Source organism: Neovison vison, chromosome 6 (genome assembly GCF_020171115.1).
Source record: "Neovison vison isolate M4711 chromosome 6, ASM_NN_V1, whole genome shotgun sequence".
Lineage (NCBI taxonomy): Eukaryota > Metazoa > Chordata > Mammalia > Carnivora > Mustelidae > Neogale > Neogale vison.
Window position 1 is genome coordinate 2,871,319 of NC_058096.1, and position 15,261 is coordinate 2,886,579.

At 52.7% G+C, this 15,261-nt stretch overlaps 1 protein-coding gene and 1 non-coding gene across 3 annotated transcripts in view; one reads left to right on the top strand and one right to left on the bottom strand.

The window, feature by feature from the left end:
• Positions 1–215, bottom strand: part of PKNOX1 (PBX/knotted 1 homeobox 1) — a 64,023-nt gene extending 63,808 nt beyond the window's left edge. For both annotated transcript variants that reach the window (XM_044250865.1, XM_044250857.1), the window contains exon 1: positions 97–215. The gene's annotated coding sequence lies outside the window, so the exon portion shown is untranslated. The remainder of the gene's footprint in view (positions 1–96) is intronic.
• Positions 216–12,001: 11,786 nt separating this feature from the next.
• On the top strand, positions 12,002–12,074 carry TRNAK-CUU. Its single transcript has one exon. It is a non-coding gene; the product is annotated as a tRNA-Lys (tRNA).
• Positions 12,075–15,261: the final 3,187 nt, after the last annotated feature.

The window sequence follows — 15,261 nt, forward strand, 5'->3', positions numbered from 1 at the left end:
CGGGGCGGCGGCCCGCGGCGCCTGCGGGCCGGCGTGATTGATAGGGACGGGGCGGCGGAGCGGCGGCGGCGGCGGAGCGGTTGAGTGACAGCTTACCTGGGTGCCAATCTTCATCACACTGACAAGCGGCTGCAGCAATCGGGACCCGCAGTGCCGCGCCCGCGTCCAACCGTCACGCCGACGCTGGGCCACGCGACACAGCCTCGCTCAATGGGAGGAGGGCGACGCCGACGCGCGCCGCATCAATATTCAGGCGGGGGGCGGGGCCTGCTGGACCCGGGCCCCGCCCCTTCCCTGCACCGCGGCGGCGCGGGGCGGTGCCTGCGCGCCGGGGGCGGGGAGCGAGGCGGGGGCGGGCGGCGGCCGGCCCCGCCCCCGCCTCGCGCCCGCGCCGAGCCCCGCCCCCAGCAGGGCGCGCCGGGGAGCGAGGAGCGGCCCGCCCCTCCCCGCCCCGCCGGCCGAGAGGGCCGCCTCATGACTATGCAACTGGAGGCGTGGCCGGAGCGCGCCACGCCCCCTCGCTCGCTCTCGGGAGGGGCGGGGTTCGTGGCGCGGGCTCGGGTGGGCGGAACCATCCGCCGCCGGCCGGCGGGGAGGGCGGGCCGAACCATCGCCGCGGGGAGCACGGGCTTCCCCGGGCGCGACCTGCGGCAGGTGGGCCCCGGACCTCTACCCCCACCCCCGGCTGCCCTGGGATCCCGTCCGCTCGGGCGCCCGGCGCCGGTGGCCCGCACCACGCGCGCGCCCCTTTGTGTGCCTCCTCCGGGCGGGTGCGCAGCGGCACCCGCGGCCCCGGGCCAGGGCTCCAGGGACCGCGGCCGGCTCGCCTCTGCTCCCGCGCTCTGCCTCCCGCACAGCTGTCCCCCGGGAGACCCACGCGGGCCCTCCATGCGGGAGACGTGGCCTCCCTTAGAGCGACACGGAGAGTTGTCTGCGTTGCGGGCCGGGCTTCCCAAGACCGTGCCAGTGCGCCCACAGCTCCCGCGGTGGCCTTGTCCACTGCGCCGAGGGGCGGGCGGGCCTTCCCGGGGCGGGGGCCGGGCGGTCGGCGGCCGTGCGTGCCCACCGCGTGCGATCGCTGTGCGGGCTCCGCACCGCCCGGAGCAGGGCCGCGCGGCCGACTCCGGTGCCGCCCCTGGGAGAAGCCGCGCCAGGATGGGGTCCCGCAGCCGCGGGTCCGGTCCGGCCTGGAGCTGCGCGGGCGACATCCGGCTGAGCTCCCCGACGCCGCGAGCCACAGCACAACTGCTCTGTGGACCGCGTTGTACAGACAAGCTTGTAGCGAGCAAGGCCCGCGCGCCAGTTAGGCCGCTGGGGCTCTAACGGGGTGAAAAGTTGGAGGGGACCCCAAAAGTTCAGGGATGCACGCCAGCTGCAGAATGTGGAGTGCCCAGGGCAAAGCGGAAATGCAAGTTCCCTTGTTCAACAGTTACTGGGAATTTGAAGGCAGGGACAGTACAACTCTAAACCGAGCGACAGCTGGCCTGGGCACGGACTGTGTGACTGTGCTTGTCCCAGGCCGCCCGACTGTCCCTGGCCTCTCCCCCCCCTCCACCCCCGAGTCCCGGTTTTCCTGTCCTGTGTTTTTGCGTTTTTGTTGTTTTGTTTTAGTTTCTAGTTACCTTGGAGTTTCTGTAAACTAAGAGAAAAAGCATAATGTTTTTCATGGACTAGCACTCAGTTCTTTAACAATTCTGACAACAGAAGGTGTGGAATGCTGCACTTGTGATCCACACAAAACATTTTGGATTGTACATGATTTAAAGACACGTCTCACATGCTTTTTGAAATACAGCAGGAGCCAAGACATGAGGGATGCCTGAGGTGGGCATAAAGACGCAGTTCAGAAAAGAAAGAGAAATATCATGCTGGAATTACCCAATTTCTTCAAAATCACTGAGCGAGAAAGGGAACATTAAACTTCCATACCAATTTTATACAACTTCTGTACAGTATCTTGGCTTAAATCCCAGAGCAAAAAGTAAGACTCTCCACCTCTATTTTTGGTGAACAACTGTGCGGTAAACTGAGATGACTTTCTCCCCTGGATTCCTTACAAGTGGGCGGATTTATACTGATGTCACCAATGTTAGTATTCCTTGGGATCGGGAGAAGATTCCTGTCCTTCACAGCAGATACAGCTGGGGCCCGGGCTCCTGCAAGCCAGCCTCAGATTATCAGCCTCAGATTATCAGATTATTAGCCTCAGATTGCATCAGTTGGTGTAACAATCTTCACGTTGGTCTCCGGTAGCATTTCCCCCCCCAGTCACCATTTCAGCAAGAATATTAGGAACCTCATCGACGTGGCAAAAATTAAATCCAGCTCCTGGACATTTTCAAAACACCTGTCCAATGTTTCCACAAATACTTGAATGAGGTCTAAAATGTCAAGTCCGATTTTGAATACTGCACACAGAAGACAAAATAGAAGGTTGCATAATGTCTATAAATGAGGCTGTTGTCAGAGCCTCCAGGTAACATCATCTAACTGGCAGAACTTGGGGAGCTGGGCTTCCTGAGGCTGTGGATGAGGACAGTCCAGCAAGGTTGGGCAGCCACGGGGGCCGGGGTGCTTCAACTCTGGATCTCATCATCGCTGCTTCCCCACCTCCCCCTCCCTCAAGAGGGCGATCCGCAGGGCTTCTGGAACCTGGAGAGGACCTGGTTGTGTGGGGTCACCTGAGAGCCAGTTCAGGTTAGAAGGCCCAGAGACCCAAGCACCACCAACCTGCCCTCCTGGCTCTGTGTTCTGGTCTTCCCACCTGCACATCCAGCTCCCACCCCTGCTCCCCCCCCCCCCCCCAGCCTTGATCAACTAAGCTTTCTTCCTTTCCCGGGGCTGTCGAAGGAGACAAAGGGCTGGGAGCACCATCAGTAATCACCCCCAGTTTTTGTGGCCCTGAGGCTCACACATTTGGGGGTTGAGGGGGACTCCTTAGTAAAAGTCATTCAAAATTAGTTGTGGGGCCTTGGAGGGTTCCTTGCTTCCCTTTGCCTCTACCCCCAGGTTTGTCCCTAATGTTGAGGACCAGGTGGTTCCCAGACAAACACTTGCAGGTAATCAGTCGTTCTAGCTATTCTCCCCCACCCCCCCTCCCCAAGTGTGTTAGTCTTTTCCCAAGGACCCTGTTTAGGTGTGGAAAGTAAAAAGCCGCCTATAAATGCGGATAGAAGTGTGCAGGTGGCAGCAGGTGCCCGTCGTGGTCATGCCAGGAGGCAGTGAGGAGGCTGCGGGAGGTGGGGCGTGCTGCTGGAGAGAAGCTGCAGGACAGGGAGAAAGAACTCTGCCATGGTGCCCGCCAACCCAAGGGGGCGGGGGCTCGGGCTCAGCAGCCAGGTGTAAAAGACGGGTAGGACTTGTCCTGCTTACAGTCTGGAGTGCAAAGCAAGCATCCACCCCCAATAGGACGCAAAGGTGCTTAGTGCCTGGCGTGGGGGAGGGTTTGAGGTCAAGGCTGGTGGGGCGGGGCTTGAGCTGTCCTTAGCAGTTGGCCAGGATCTGAAGGCATCAGTAAGAAAAATGATCGTGAAAACCACTTAAAAATAAGGGCAAGTCTCTTGGCTTACTAAGGCGGCCGGTGTGGCTGAAGTTTGTACTGGGTGGGGGGAGGCCGGAAGGCACCCGCAGGGACGGGATGCAAGGATGGGGGAGGGGGCGCCCGGTGACTCAGTTGGTTAAAAGTCTGCCTTCGGTCCCAATCACGATTCTGGGGTCCTGGGGTCGAACTCCGCATCATAGTCAGAGTGAAAGCAAAGTCCTCACACTAGCCAAAGCGGGTCTACCGGACCCTCCCCCACCCTCCCCCTCTTACTTCAGCTCACCTCCCCTCCCCCACCCAGGCTGTTCAATCCGCCTCCTTCCTGCCTCTCCCTCATTCCAGGCCCATCAGCCTCGGGGCGTTTGCACGGGCTGATCCGGCTGCCTGCAGCACTCTTCCCAAAAATACCCGCTTGGCTTCCTCCCTGAGGTATTTCTCAAAATGTGTCTCAAAAGTTTAAAATTGCAAAATTCCCGGCTTCCTCCCTCCCACCTCACCCTGCCTTCTTCCAGCAGACTTGTGTAGCTACCTGTAACATTCCTCTGTAACTGTATAACTAGGTAAGGTACCCATTATGTCAACTGTCTCACTCACAGGGCCCCCCCACCCACACACCTGTAAACACTAGAAATCAGAAAGTGCAAGAATGTTACTCTGTTTCTTTCACTGTTGCATCTGAGTGTCTGACTAGTACCCTTTAAGCTCGAGTTTGTTGAATGCATGAATGAATGTTTCTAAGACCTGATGTATTGGGAATCTGTTGCTTTGTAACCAATTATCACAAACTTAGTGGCTGCAAACAACACTGATTTATTACCACACAATTTCTGCTTGCTCGGAATGCAGGTATGGCTTGCCTCGGTCCTGCTTCAGGGTCTCACAGGTGCCAGCCAGACCTGGGGGCTCCTTTGAAGGCTCCACTGGGGATGGCTCCATTTTCAGGGTTCATTTCCTTGTGGGCAGATGGGCTGAGGGTCTCAGCTCCCTGCTGGCTTTTGGCATGGGGGTCACCTTAAGTTCCCTTCCACTTGGACCTCGTTATGGAGGAGTTCATGATCTGGAAGCTTGCTTCATTAAAGCCAGCAGGGACCAGAGTCCACTAGGACCCAGAAATCACATTCCTGCATTGAGTAATCCCAGAAGTGACGTCATATCTCCTTTGCTGGACTCTGTGGCTTAGAGGCAAGTCACAGGTCCTGCTCACACTCAGGGAAGGAGATCACACAAAGATGTGAGCACCTGGAGGAAAGGATCCCCAAGAACCGCTTAGAGGCTGCCTTACATGTGGCAGTTTCTTTTTCTGTGTTGAAGACACAGTTGTGGAGGCACCTGGGTGGCTCATGGGGTTAAGCGTCCAACTCTTGGTTTCCCCTTGGGTCATGATCTCAGGGTTGTGAGATTGAGCTGGGGTGTCGGCTGGGGAGTCTGCTTGGGATTCTCTCCCTCCCTCTCTCTGCCTCTCCCACTTCTCTTTCTCTCTCTCTCATAATAAAATCATTTTTAAAAAGAGGGAGAGAGAGAGGCAGTTGTGGTATAGTCAAAGGAGCACTGGGCTTGCGGTCCAAAGTCCTAGGTCCAAAGTCCTGGGTGTAAACGTGACTTTGCCACTTACCGTGTAAATTCCAAGGAGGAGGTTTCCTTCCCTGAGATTCTGTTCCTTCTGCCTTCAGTGGTGGCAGTAGGACCTCTCTGAGAGGGTTACACAGGAGAGAAAACAGGGCTGCACTTGGAAAGTGCAGGGGACATCCGAGCTGAGAAGAGCTTGTGAAGCGCTCAGGCCAGGATGAGGGGGACCCAGAGACTTTCACTCCTAAGCCTTGGTTCTCTCAAGAGAGTAATACCAACGACAAAGTCCTAAAAGATCAGGAGACCTTGTCCTTACCACCCACGCTTCCCTCTCAAGGATCCCAGGGAAATGCAGCAGGAAAAAAATGACAGCCACAGCCACACGTGGGACAGACCAATGTTAAAAAATCATGGTGACCAAGGACAGAGTCCTGAGTGTCCCAGGGATACGCAACCGACGTGTGCCAAACGTCTTACCGAACTCGGTGATTGAATGCGGGAACTGGTGAGATGGGACGACCAGTTTCAAAGGAAAGGTGAGGACAGACACACTTACGGGTCAGGAATTCGGGAGCGGACTTGCAAACCATGCCAAACCGGCTCAGGAGGGGGGCGCGGGGTGACACTTGCCCCCACCATGCTGTGGTTTTCTCTTTTGCTATTTCTTATCTTTTTGATAATAGCTGTCCCAGTAGGTGGGAGGTGATCCCTCATTATGGTTCTGATTTGCATTTCCCTGATGATGAGTGATGCGGAACAGCTTTTTGTGTGTCCCGGATGACTTCTTTGGAAAGATGTCTATTCAGATCATCTGTCACCCCCCCTTTTTTTTAACAGACTCCACACCTAGCTTGGAGCCCAACGTGGGGCTTGAACTCACCACCCTGAGTTCAAGACCTGAGCTGAGATCAAGAGATGGAGACTCAGTTGACTGAGCCATCCAGGCGCCCCATCTGTCCATTTTTTAGTAAGATTGTTGTTTTTTTGTTACCGCCTTTTATGAGTTCTCTACATATTTTCAGTATTAACCCCTCATCAAATACATGATTTGCAAATATTCTCTCTCATTCCATAGGTTGTCTTTTCATTTTGTTGATGGTCTCATTTCCTGTGCAGAAGCTTTTCAGTTTGATGTAGTCCTGATACTTTATCTTTGCTTTTGTTGCCTTTGCTTTTGGTGTCCAATCCAAATATTCATTGCCAACACTGATGTCAACTAGCTTACCAGGTATGTTTTCTTCCAGGACTTCCATAGTTTCAGGACTTGCATTCAAGTGTTCAGTGAATTTTTACGTATGGTGTAAGATAGTGCTCTAATTTCTCTCTCCTTCTTTCTTTCTCGCTCCTTCCTTTTTTCCTTTCTCTTTCTTCTTTTCTTTCCTTTTCTTTCTTTCTTTCTTTCCAGCTTTCCCAATTGTATATTCTTGCCTCCTTTGTCATAAATTAATTAATCTTATATGTGTGGCCTTATTCCTGGGCTCTCTGTTCTGTTGCAATGATCTGTGTGTCTGTCTGGTTTTATGCTACCACACTGTTTTGATTAGTATAACATTGTAATGTAGTTTGAAATCAGGGAGGGTGATACCTTTGGATTTATTCTTTTTCAAGATTGCTTTGGCTATTCCAGACCTTCTGTGGTTCCATACAAACTTTAAGATTGTTGGTTCTCTTCTCTGAACACTGTTCCTGAGATTTGGATGGGGCTTGGATCTGATGGGGTACGGATCTGTATATTGCTTTGGGTAATATGGATATTTTAACAAGAGCACAGTGTCTTTCCATATCTTTCTGTCTTCTACAGTTTCTTTGGTCAATGACATAGTTTTCTGTGTAGATTTCCTTCTGTTCTAAGGCTGAATAATATTTCGTTGTCTGGATATACTATATTTTGCTTATCCCTTCATCTATCAATGGTCACTTGTGTTATTTTCAGCCCTTGACTATTGTGAATAATGCTGCTAAGAACATGGATATACAAAAAAATTTTTTTTAATTGTTTTTAAGGGATGCTGGGGTGGCTCAGTTGGTGAAGCGTCTGCCTTCGACTCAGATCATGATCCCAGGGTCCTGAGATCAAGTCCCACATCAGGCTCCCTGCTTAACAGGAAGTCTGCTTCGCCCTCTCCCTCTGCTCTCCCTTCTTGTTCTCTCCCTTCCTGTCAAATAAATAAATAAAATCTCTTAAAAAAATTTGTTTTTAGGCACATGGATACATAAATATCTGTTCCAGTTCGTGAGTCCCTGATTTCAGTTCTTTCAGGTATATATCCAGAAGTGGGATTGCTGGATCATATGGTGGTTCTATTTTTAATTTTTTGAGGAACTGCCATCCTGGTTTTCACCGTGGATTCACCATTTTATATTCCCATCAGCAGTGCCCAAGGGCTCCAATTTCTCCAAATCTTCACCAACACTCATTTTCTGGTTTTGTTTTTGGAGTAGCCATTCTAGAGGGTGTGCGATGATCTCATGATTTTTAGAAGACCACTTGGTTCTGACCTTCTTTACCTCTCTCTCTCCCCCTCCCCTCCTACTTTCTGAAATACTCAAGAGGTTAAATTTATCAGATAGGCACTTGGTAAACATGAAGAATTGGGAAATTTAGACTTACAGTCGCCAGAGCAGTTGGAACAAGTCCCTTCACCGGGCCCTAAGCTCTCGCAGCCGGAGACTGCCCCGCCCCTCTCCCCTCTGCTGGCTCTAGGCTCATCCACACATGCGGCATTAGACAGTAAAACCAAGAAACCGCTTTTAACAGATTTTTTATTAAATTAAAATAAATTATTAAATGTATTACTAAATATTATTTGTTATTATTAAAGTAACCTATTTAATTATTTATTTAATTGAAAGTTTCCTTTATTTGTGATTTCACTAAGAAACCTCTTCCATATGATTCTCTGATAGAAATAGTGTATTTTATGAAAAATGCTTCTCAAAAATTAGAAGAGTCAAATTGTTTCATGCTTTTGCCAGTCTCTTCAGCGTGTAGCTTGAGAGAAGACGCTTGGGTGTTCACAGCCGCTTCCGTGTCCCGTCTGTCGCGACGTATTGTCTTAGTCAACGCGTGTGAAGAAACTCTGGCCTCGGGAGCCGTGTGGCCGGAAGGCGGAGGAGCATTTACAGAGACTCCACGGAAACCCACACATCGACGTTTCTGGAAGGTGTGTGGTGACGTGGGCCCGGCAACACCTCATCGATGAACTCTTCGTGCCGTCAGCCTAAACCCCACTGGGCTCCCCCGCCCTCCGACGGACCCGCGACCCCCGCGCGGTGCTGTCACGCGGTCACTCAGTCATTGGAGACCTGTTAACCCCGAGTGACAGGGACCCCGCGAGCGCTGCGCCGTGTCCCTAGACGGTGTGAGGAGCGGCACCTGCCTCATCAGACACCCCGCCCAGTACCGGGATGTGGTCAAGTTCATGGTGGCAGATACAAGTTTTTCCAAATTTTGGTCATTTCAGAGCAAATACTGTCCGTGGGTTGCCTTGAAGTGGCAAACCTAAGTCATTCTTTTTTTTAATTTTTAATTTTTTATAAACATACATTTTTTTTTAAAGATTTTATTTATTTATTTGACAGGCAGAGATCACAAGCAGGCAGAGAGGCAGGCAGAGAGAGAAGGAGGAGGAAGCAGGCTCCCCGCTGAGCAGAGAGCCCGATGCGGGACTCGATCCCAGGACCCCGAGATCATGATCTGAGCCGAAGGCAGCAGCTTAAACCACTGAGCCACCCAGGCGCCCTATAAACATACATTTTTATCCCCAGGGGTACAGGTCTGTGGATCGCCAGGTTTACACACTTCACAGCACTCACCATAGCACACACCCTCCCCAGTGTCCATAACCCCATCCCCCTCTCCGTCCCCCTCCCCCCAGCAACCCTCAGTCTGTTTTGTGAGATGAAGAGTCACTTACGGTTTGTCTCCCTCCCAATCCCATCTTGTTTCATTTATTCTCCTGCCCACTTAAGCCCCCATGTTGCATCACCACTTCCTCATATCAGCGAGATCATATGATAGTTGTCTTTCTCCGCTTGCTAAGTCATTCATTTTTAAGAAAATGTCTGCTGGAGGGACGCCTGGGTGGCTCAGTTGGTTAAGCAGCTGCCTTCAGCTCAGGTCATGATCCCAGCGTCCTGGGATCGAGTCCCACATCGGGCTCCTTGCTCGGCGGGGAGCCTGCTTCTCCCTCTGCCTCTGCCTGCCTCTCTGTCCGCCTGTGCTCGCTCGCTCTCCCTCTCTCGGATAAATAAAATCTTAAAAAAAAGAAAATGTCTGCTGGAGCCCTAAGCCTAAGAAGCAAAAGTGACGTTTTGTGAAGACGCAGCGGCTGAGGCCGCGCACATCTCCGTGCCAGGCCTTTCCTGCCGGTGGTCCCAGTCCCAGGGTCTGCGGCAGAGGAACCTGATGCCTCCGCCTGGGGGCCTCACACAGAACCTTAAAATTTGCATATTCAATGGTTGACCCTTAATAAAGCTAATGAATACATTCTGCTTCGTCAGGACATTCTCAGAGAGAGAGAGAGAGAGAGAGAGAGAGAGATCGCACGGCACGAGCAGGGCACGAGCAGGGAGAGGAGCCGAGGGAGAAGCAGACCCCCCGCTGAGCAGGGAGCCCCTGCGGGACTCGATTCCGGACCCTGGGATCAAGACCTGAGACCGAGTCAGATGCTTAACTGACAACCACCCAGGTGTCCCGGGTGGTGGGACTTTAGTGTCACCCAGAAGAATGACACTGTTTGAATTTTTTTTTTTTAAGATTTTATTTCTTTATTTGACAGAGAGAGACACAGCGAGAGAGGGAACACAAGCAGGGGGAGTGGGAGAGGGAGAAGCAGGCTCTCCGCGGAGCAGGGAGCCTGATGTGGGGCTCGATCCCAGGACCCCAGGATGATGACCTGAGCCGAAGGCAGATGCCTAACCGACTGAGCCACCCAAGCACCCCAAGATGGGACTCACATTTAAATCAGCAGAGCAGGGCACCTGGGTGGCTCAGTGGGTTGGGCCGCTGCCTTCCGCTCGGGTCGTGATCTCAGGGTCCTGGGATCGAGTCCTGCATCGGGCTCTGTGCTCGGCAGGGAAGCCTGCTTCCTCCTCTCTCTCTGCCTGCCTCTCTGCATACTTGTGATCTCTCTCTGTCAAATAAATAACTAAAATCTTTAAAAAATAATAATAATAAATAAATCAGCAGAGCAGATTCCCTGAGATAACGTGGGTGGGCCTCATCCCATCAGACAAAGGTCTTGAGAGCAAAGACAGGCCCCCCCGCCCAGCCCCGGAGAAGGAATTCTACCGGTAGACAGCCTTGGGCCTTGGGACTCCAGCTGCAATGTCATCATCTCTCTCTCTCTTTTAAGATATTTATTTATTTATTTATTGGGGGGGTGCGGGGATGGGCAGAAGCAGATGGCAAGAATCTCCAGCCAACTCCATCCTGAGCACAGAGCCCCACGTGGGGCTTGATCTCACGACGCTGAGATCAGGACCTGAGCGGGCATTAGACTCAGATGCTCAGCCGACAGCACCACCCAGGCCCCCCCCCAAGCACATCATCTCTTACCAGAGTTTCTAGCCTGCGGGCTGGCCCTGCAGGTTTCAGACTTGCCAGACTTGCCGATGAGCTGATTCCTTAGAACCCGTGCATCCATCCCTACCATCGATCTATGTATCGATCTATCTATCTATGAACTTGTCTATCTAAAATCCCCGTCCGTTGGTTCTGTTTCTCCGGAGAGTCCTAACTGATCCAGGACCCTTTCCATTTCTATCTAGGCCTTTCTGATGGCCCAGTGAGGCCACCAGGAGAGCAGGCAGGCACCACAGACCGCCAAGGCTGCTGTGGGGCAGTCCTGGAAGGCCTGGGTCCAGGTTAGCCACTCCCTCACCCGTGGCTCTCCCTGGACGGACTATGCAGTTGAGGGTTCGGCTCGGAAGATGTGCCTCCGGATCCTACCTCCTGCTTCGCGTCTGCCCACAACGGGCAGTGGGAGGTCGCCCTCCTGCCCGTGCAGGTCCCCAGAGCTCAGGCGCTGCTGGCTGGAGGAGGGGTGGGGGCCACAGAAGTGACGTCCTGGCTGCAGGTCCCTGTCCTGCCTCCATGCCCACCAGTGGGCCGCGCTGGCCTTGCAGGGACCCGGATCGTCTGGGGGAGGCTGCAGTGGATGCCCAAGGGAGGCGGGGGTTGGCACACTGCCCTCCCACACTCAGGACAAAGTAGCACAAAAAAGCACATCGTGACAAAAATTTCTCCCTTTTCTTCCTGCCCCTCCTTCTTGCCTGCTTCCCTAATCTTGCTAAAATGAACGTTTACCATCTCTTGAGACATCAGAGGACAGAGGTGCAGTTTCGTAACAAATTTTCAATGAGAAAAAAGGAAAGAACAAATCCCGGGCTGGACCTGTGGCCTGGGTAGGACAGCACACCTTCCGTGCTGGCTGTGTGTCTGTCCGCTGGCCGCTCGTCGGGCTGGACGGCCTCTTCTTCCCTTGCCTCCACATTATTACCTGCTGCAAACACACGTACTTTTGTTAGGTGCAAAGAATAGTTACATCCCTGGAGAGATTCTGTTTCCAGAAAACAGAATGTGATCACAGAATTCTAGAGCTGGAGGGAAACTCTCTGGGTGCTTTTATGGGGAGAAACCTGTCTAGACAAGTTCAAGGTGCAGTGAAGACAGGGCCCGGGTGTCCTCCTCCTGGCTAGTGCTCGTCAGGCTTAACTAGTCGTCCCCTTTCCTACTTTTGGGCAGTATGGACGAGGGACACAAGCTTTTACCTAATAAGAACCTTGAGGTTTGTTTAACACCAGGATGGAATCATTTAGAAGCAACCTAGCTTTTGCAAGTTATATGTAAAGTTCTGCAAAGTCTTTTTACATGTTATTTCTTACCGGGGCATCTGACTGGCTCAGTTGGAAGAGCATGTGACTCTTGATCTCAGGGTTATGGGTTCGAGCCCCATGTTGGGTGTAGACTGTACGTTAAAAAAAGGAGGGGGGTGCCTGGGTGGCTCAGTGGGTTAAAGCCTCTGCCTTCAGTTCAGGTCATGATCTCAGGGTCCTGGGATCGAGCCCCGCATCGGGCTCTCTGCTCAGCGGGGAGCCTGCTTCCCCCCCCCATCTCTACCTGCCTCTGCCTACTTGTGATCTCTCTCTCTGTCAAATAAATAAATAAAATCTTTAAAAAAAAAGTTATAAAGGTAACTTCTTCCTGACTTAAAGATTCCCCTAGAAGTCTTATTTATTTATTTATTTGACAGAGAGAGATCACAAGCAGGCAGAGAGAGAGGAGGAAGCAGGCTCCCTGCTGAGCAGAGAGCCTGACGCGGGACTCGATCCCAGGACCCTGAGATCATGACCTGAGCCGAAGGCAGCGGCTTAACCCACTGAGCCACCCAGGCGCCCCCCCAGAAGTCTTATAGATGCCATCTTATTCTCCCAGGGCCCAAGGCTATACTAACAAAAATAAGCTTCCACTCCCTGTCTCCTTATAACCACCAGCAATCCTGAATTACCGAAGACTGCTGTATGCTCATGCTTGGTCTGTGTTTAAAAAAAAAAAGGAAGGGGGGCATCTAGGTGGCTCAGTGGTTTAAAGCCTCTGCCTTTGGCTCAGGTCATGGTCCCAGGGTCCTGGGATCGAGCCCCACATCGGGCTCTCTGCTCTGTGGGGAGCCTGCTCCCCGCCCCCCCGCCTGCCTGCCTCTCTGCCTGCTTGTGATCTCTGTCAAATAAATAAAATCTTAAAAAAAACCCACACACGTTAAATTAAATTTTTTAAAAATGCGGGAGGCCTGCTGCTACGGAATAATTTTGCATACATTTCCTCCACACTTTCAGCAACATCCACATTGCCTTTCTTCAGGACCATCATTTGTCCAAGCGGTCCTGGATGGCGGCCGCTGGAGCCGGGCTGAGCCCTGCATGCACTCCTGCCCTCGGCCAGGGCCACAGTCTGTGCGGACCAGCACACACCCAGGCCTCTGCGGGGGCTGCTAACAGGGAGAGGAGGCATGTCTTTCCTTTAAGGATAAGGGTAATTCTCTGTGTGCGACAGCAGACAGCGCCAGGGTGTGAGGAAGCCAGGTGCGATGGCTTCTCAAATGCACGTCCTCCGAGGAGGGCCAGGTTTGTCAATCCTCACCAAGAAGCAAGCTTCCGAGCCTGCACTTCGGGGCTCCGCTGCTGTGGGCACCTCCCCTCGATGCACTTGTCACAGCCTCAACTTCGAGGTATGACAGGCACGGTTTCCTAAAGGTGGATTGGCTTTTCTCATGGGCTCCGTAATTCCCCAAACTGGGTAAGACCACCGCCCGGTGCCCCGCGTCTGTGGGGGGAATGGACCAGCTTCTCAGCCACATTCGGTCTGCTCATCCGCCCCTGGGAGCCGGTGATTCATAAATAAAAATTTATTATTTATCATTTATGAGCCTGGAAATGTGACGCATATGGAGCTCCAGGAATAAATTGTCCGCCACTGGGCAACATATTTCTGATATACGGCGAATTTACTTCCTACATCACTGAGCTGCCCAGATGGGCCTCCAGTTCCTCGTACAAAGATGGATGCTCCGAGTAGCAGCAGACGCTTCGGAAGTTTTACCTTCGTGTTTTGTAGCCGTTCTTCCCCTGGGTCCTCATCTGTTTTCTGTCTCCTTGTCAACAATACCTCCAGGGGGAGATTCGATCAGTTGACGGCCACAGAGTAAGAACTGAGAACTATTTACGTGATGTCCTTCTCCAAGAGGCAAAGGCACTCGAGGACAGTGCGGAACGTTCTGGCATTCCCGTGCAATAGACAGGGGAAGGCATTATTGTTATTGTTATTATTATTATTATTATTTTTTCTTCCTAGTTTGGAAATTTTCACATGCACAAAAGCAGAGAGGAAAGTATAAGTAGCCTCTGTGCACCCATCATTCCGCTGTAAAGTTATTAACACTTCTCAAGTCTTATTCCATCTTTTTCCTGTCCCTCTCCCCACCCTTAAGTAGCCTAGAATGAATCCCAGCCATGGGGGATTTTCACTGCAGGGGGAGAACACGTTATCAGTTCCTGTTTAGGGGGAAGTGGAGGCACGTGAAGGACCTCGCCTGCCCCATTACACCGAGTCTCCGGGGGAGACAGGCACCAGGAGTGGGTCTCCCTCCCTCCCCACACCCTGCTCCTCGGAACAGAGGCAAACTGTCCCACAAAGGGATGTGCGTAGTTACATACAGCCTGTCACCAACTACACAACGTCGGCTGTGGCAAAGACAGTCAAACAGATGAAGAACACAGACAGATTTATCTCAGTCTATAAATATTTAAAGAAGTTAAAAAAGTTGACTTCCGGAAGCTATCGGAGTCCCTTGAAGGAATTAATTACGAGCTAACTTCCCAAAGTTACACTGAGGCAGAAAGTCATTTAACGATCCGAATGTATGCAGTCATAAAGAATAAATGTGGGACCTTCTGGTCACCTGCAACTCTGAGCACACCCTACTGGGCTTCGCGGTAGCGTTGACAAAGCCAGAATTTACAGCAAACACCGTCTCCCCAGAAGACATCTTAGATGTCTGGGTTTTCTCCTGACCCCATTTTTGAGCTCTGGGTACCCACCGGTGCCCGTCAGGGGCGCACTCTCAGACGTGTCCGCAACCTCAGGCTTCGGGAAGCCAGTGTTGCGTAACAGGAAGAATTTGGCAGGTCTCTGTCGCTGGTTCCTGGGAGGGGGCCTCTAAGCTGTCAGCCCACACCCAAGTTGGTGCTAGAAGGTGATCAACGGTCCCTACCCTGTATCGGGATGTGAGCCCTTCCTGCCAGAGACCAGCTCAGGTCAGAGGGTTGGGACTTTGAGCCAAGCGATGGCAGGTGGAACTTTTGACCTCCGGGGAGAAGAGGGGGCTGGAGCTTGGGACCAGTCATGGGACAGGGCTCCCCTGTGCCCGCTTCGTAAACCCCAACAAGCACTCCCAATACCCCAGGCTCAGAGGAGCTTCCCAGCTGGGAGTCCCGGGATGTGCCAGGAGGATGGCGCGACGCTTTGCGTTCGAGGCCTGCCCGGACCTTAGAGTAACCTTTAGGGTCAAACCCTAACCACCATGCTAGGGGTTTCCTGAGTTCTGTGAGGAGTCCTGGCGAACGGCTGAACCGAGGGGGTGGGAGGAATTCTCGAA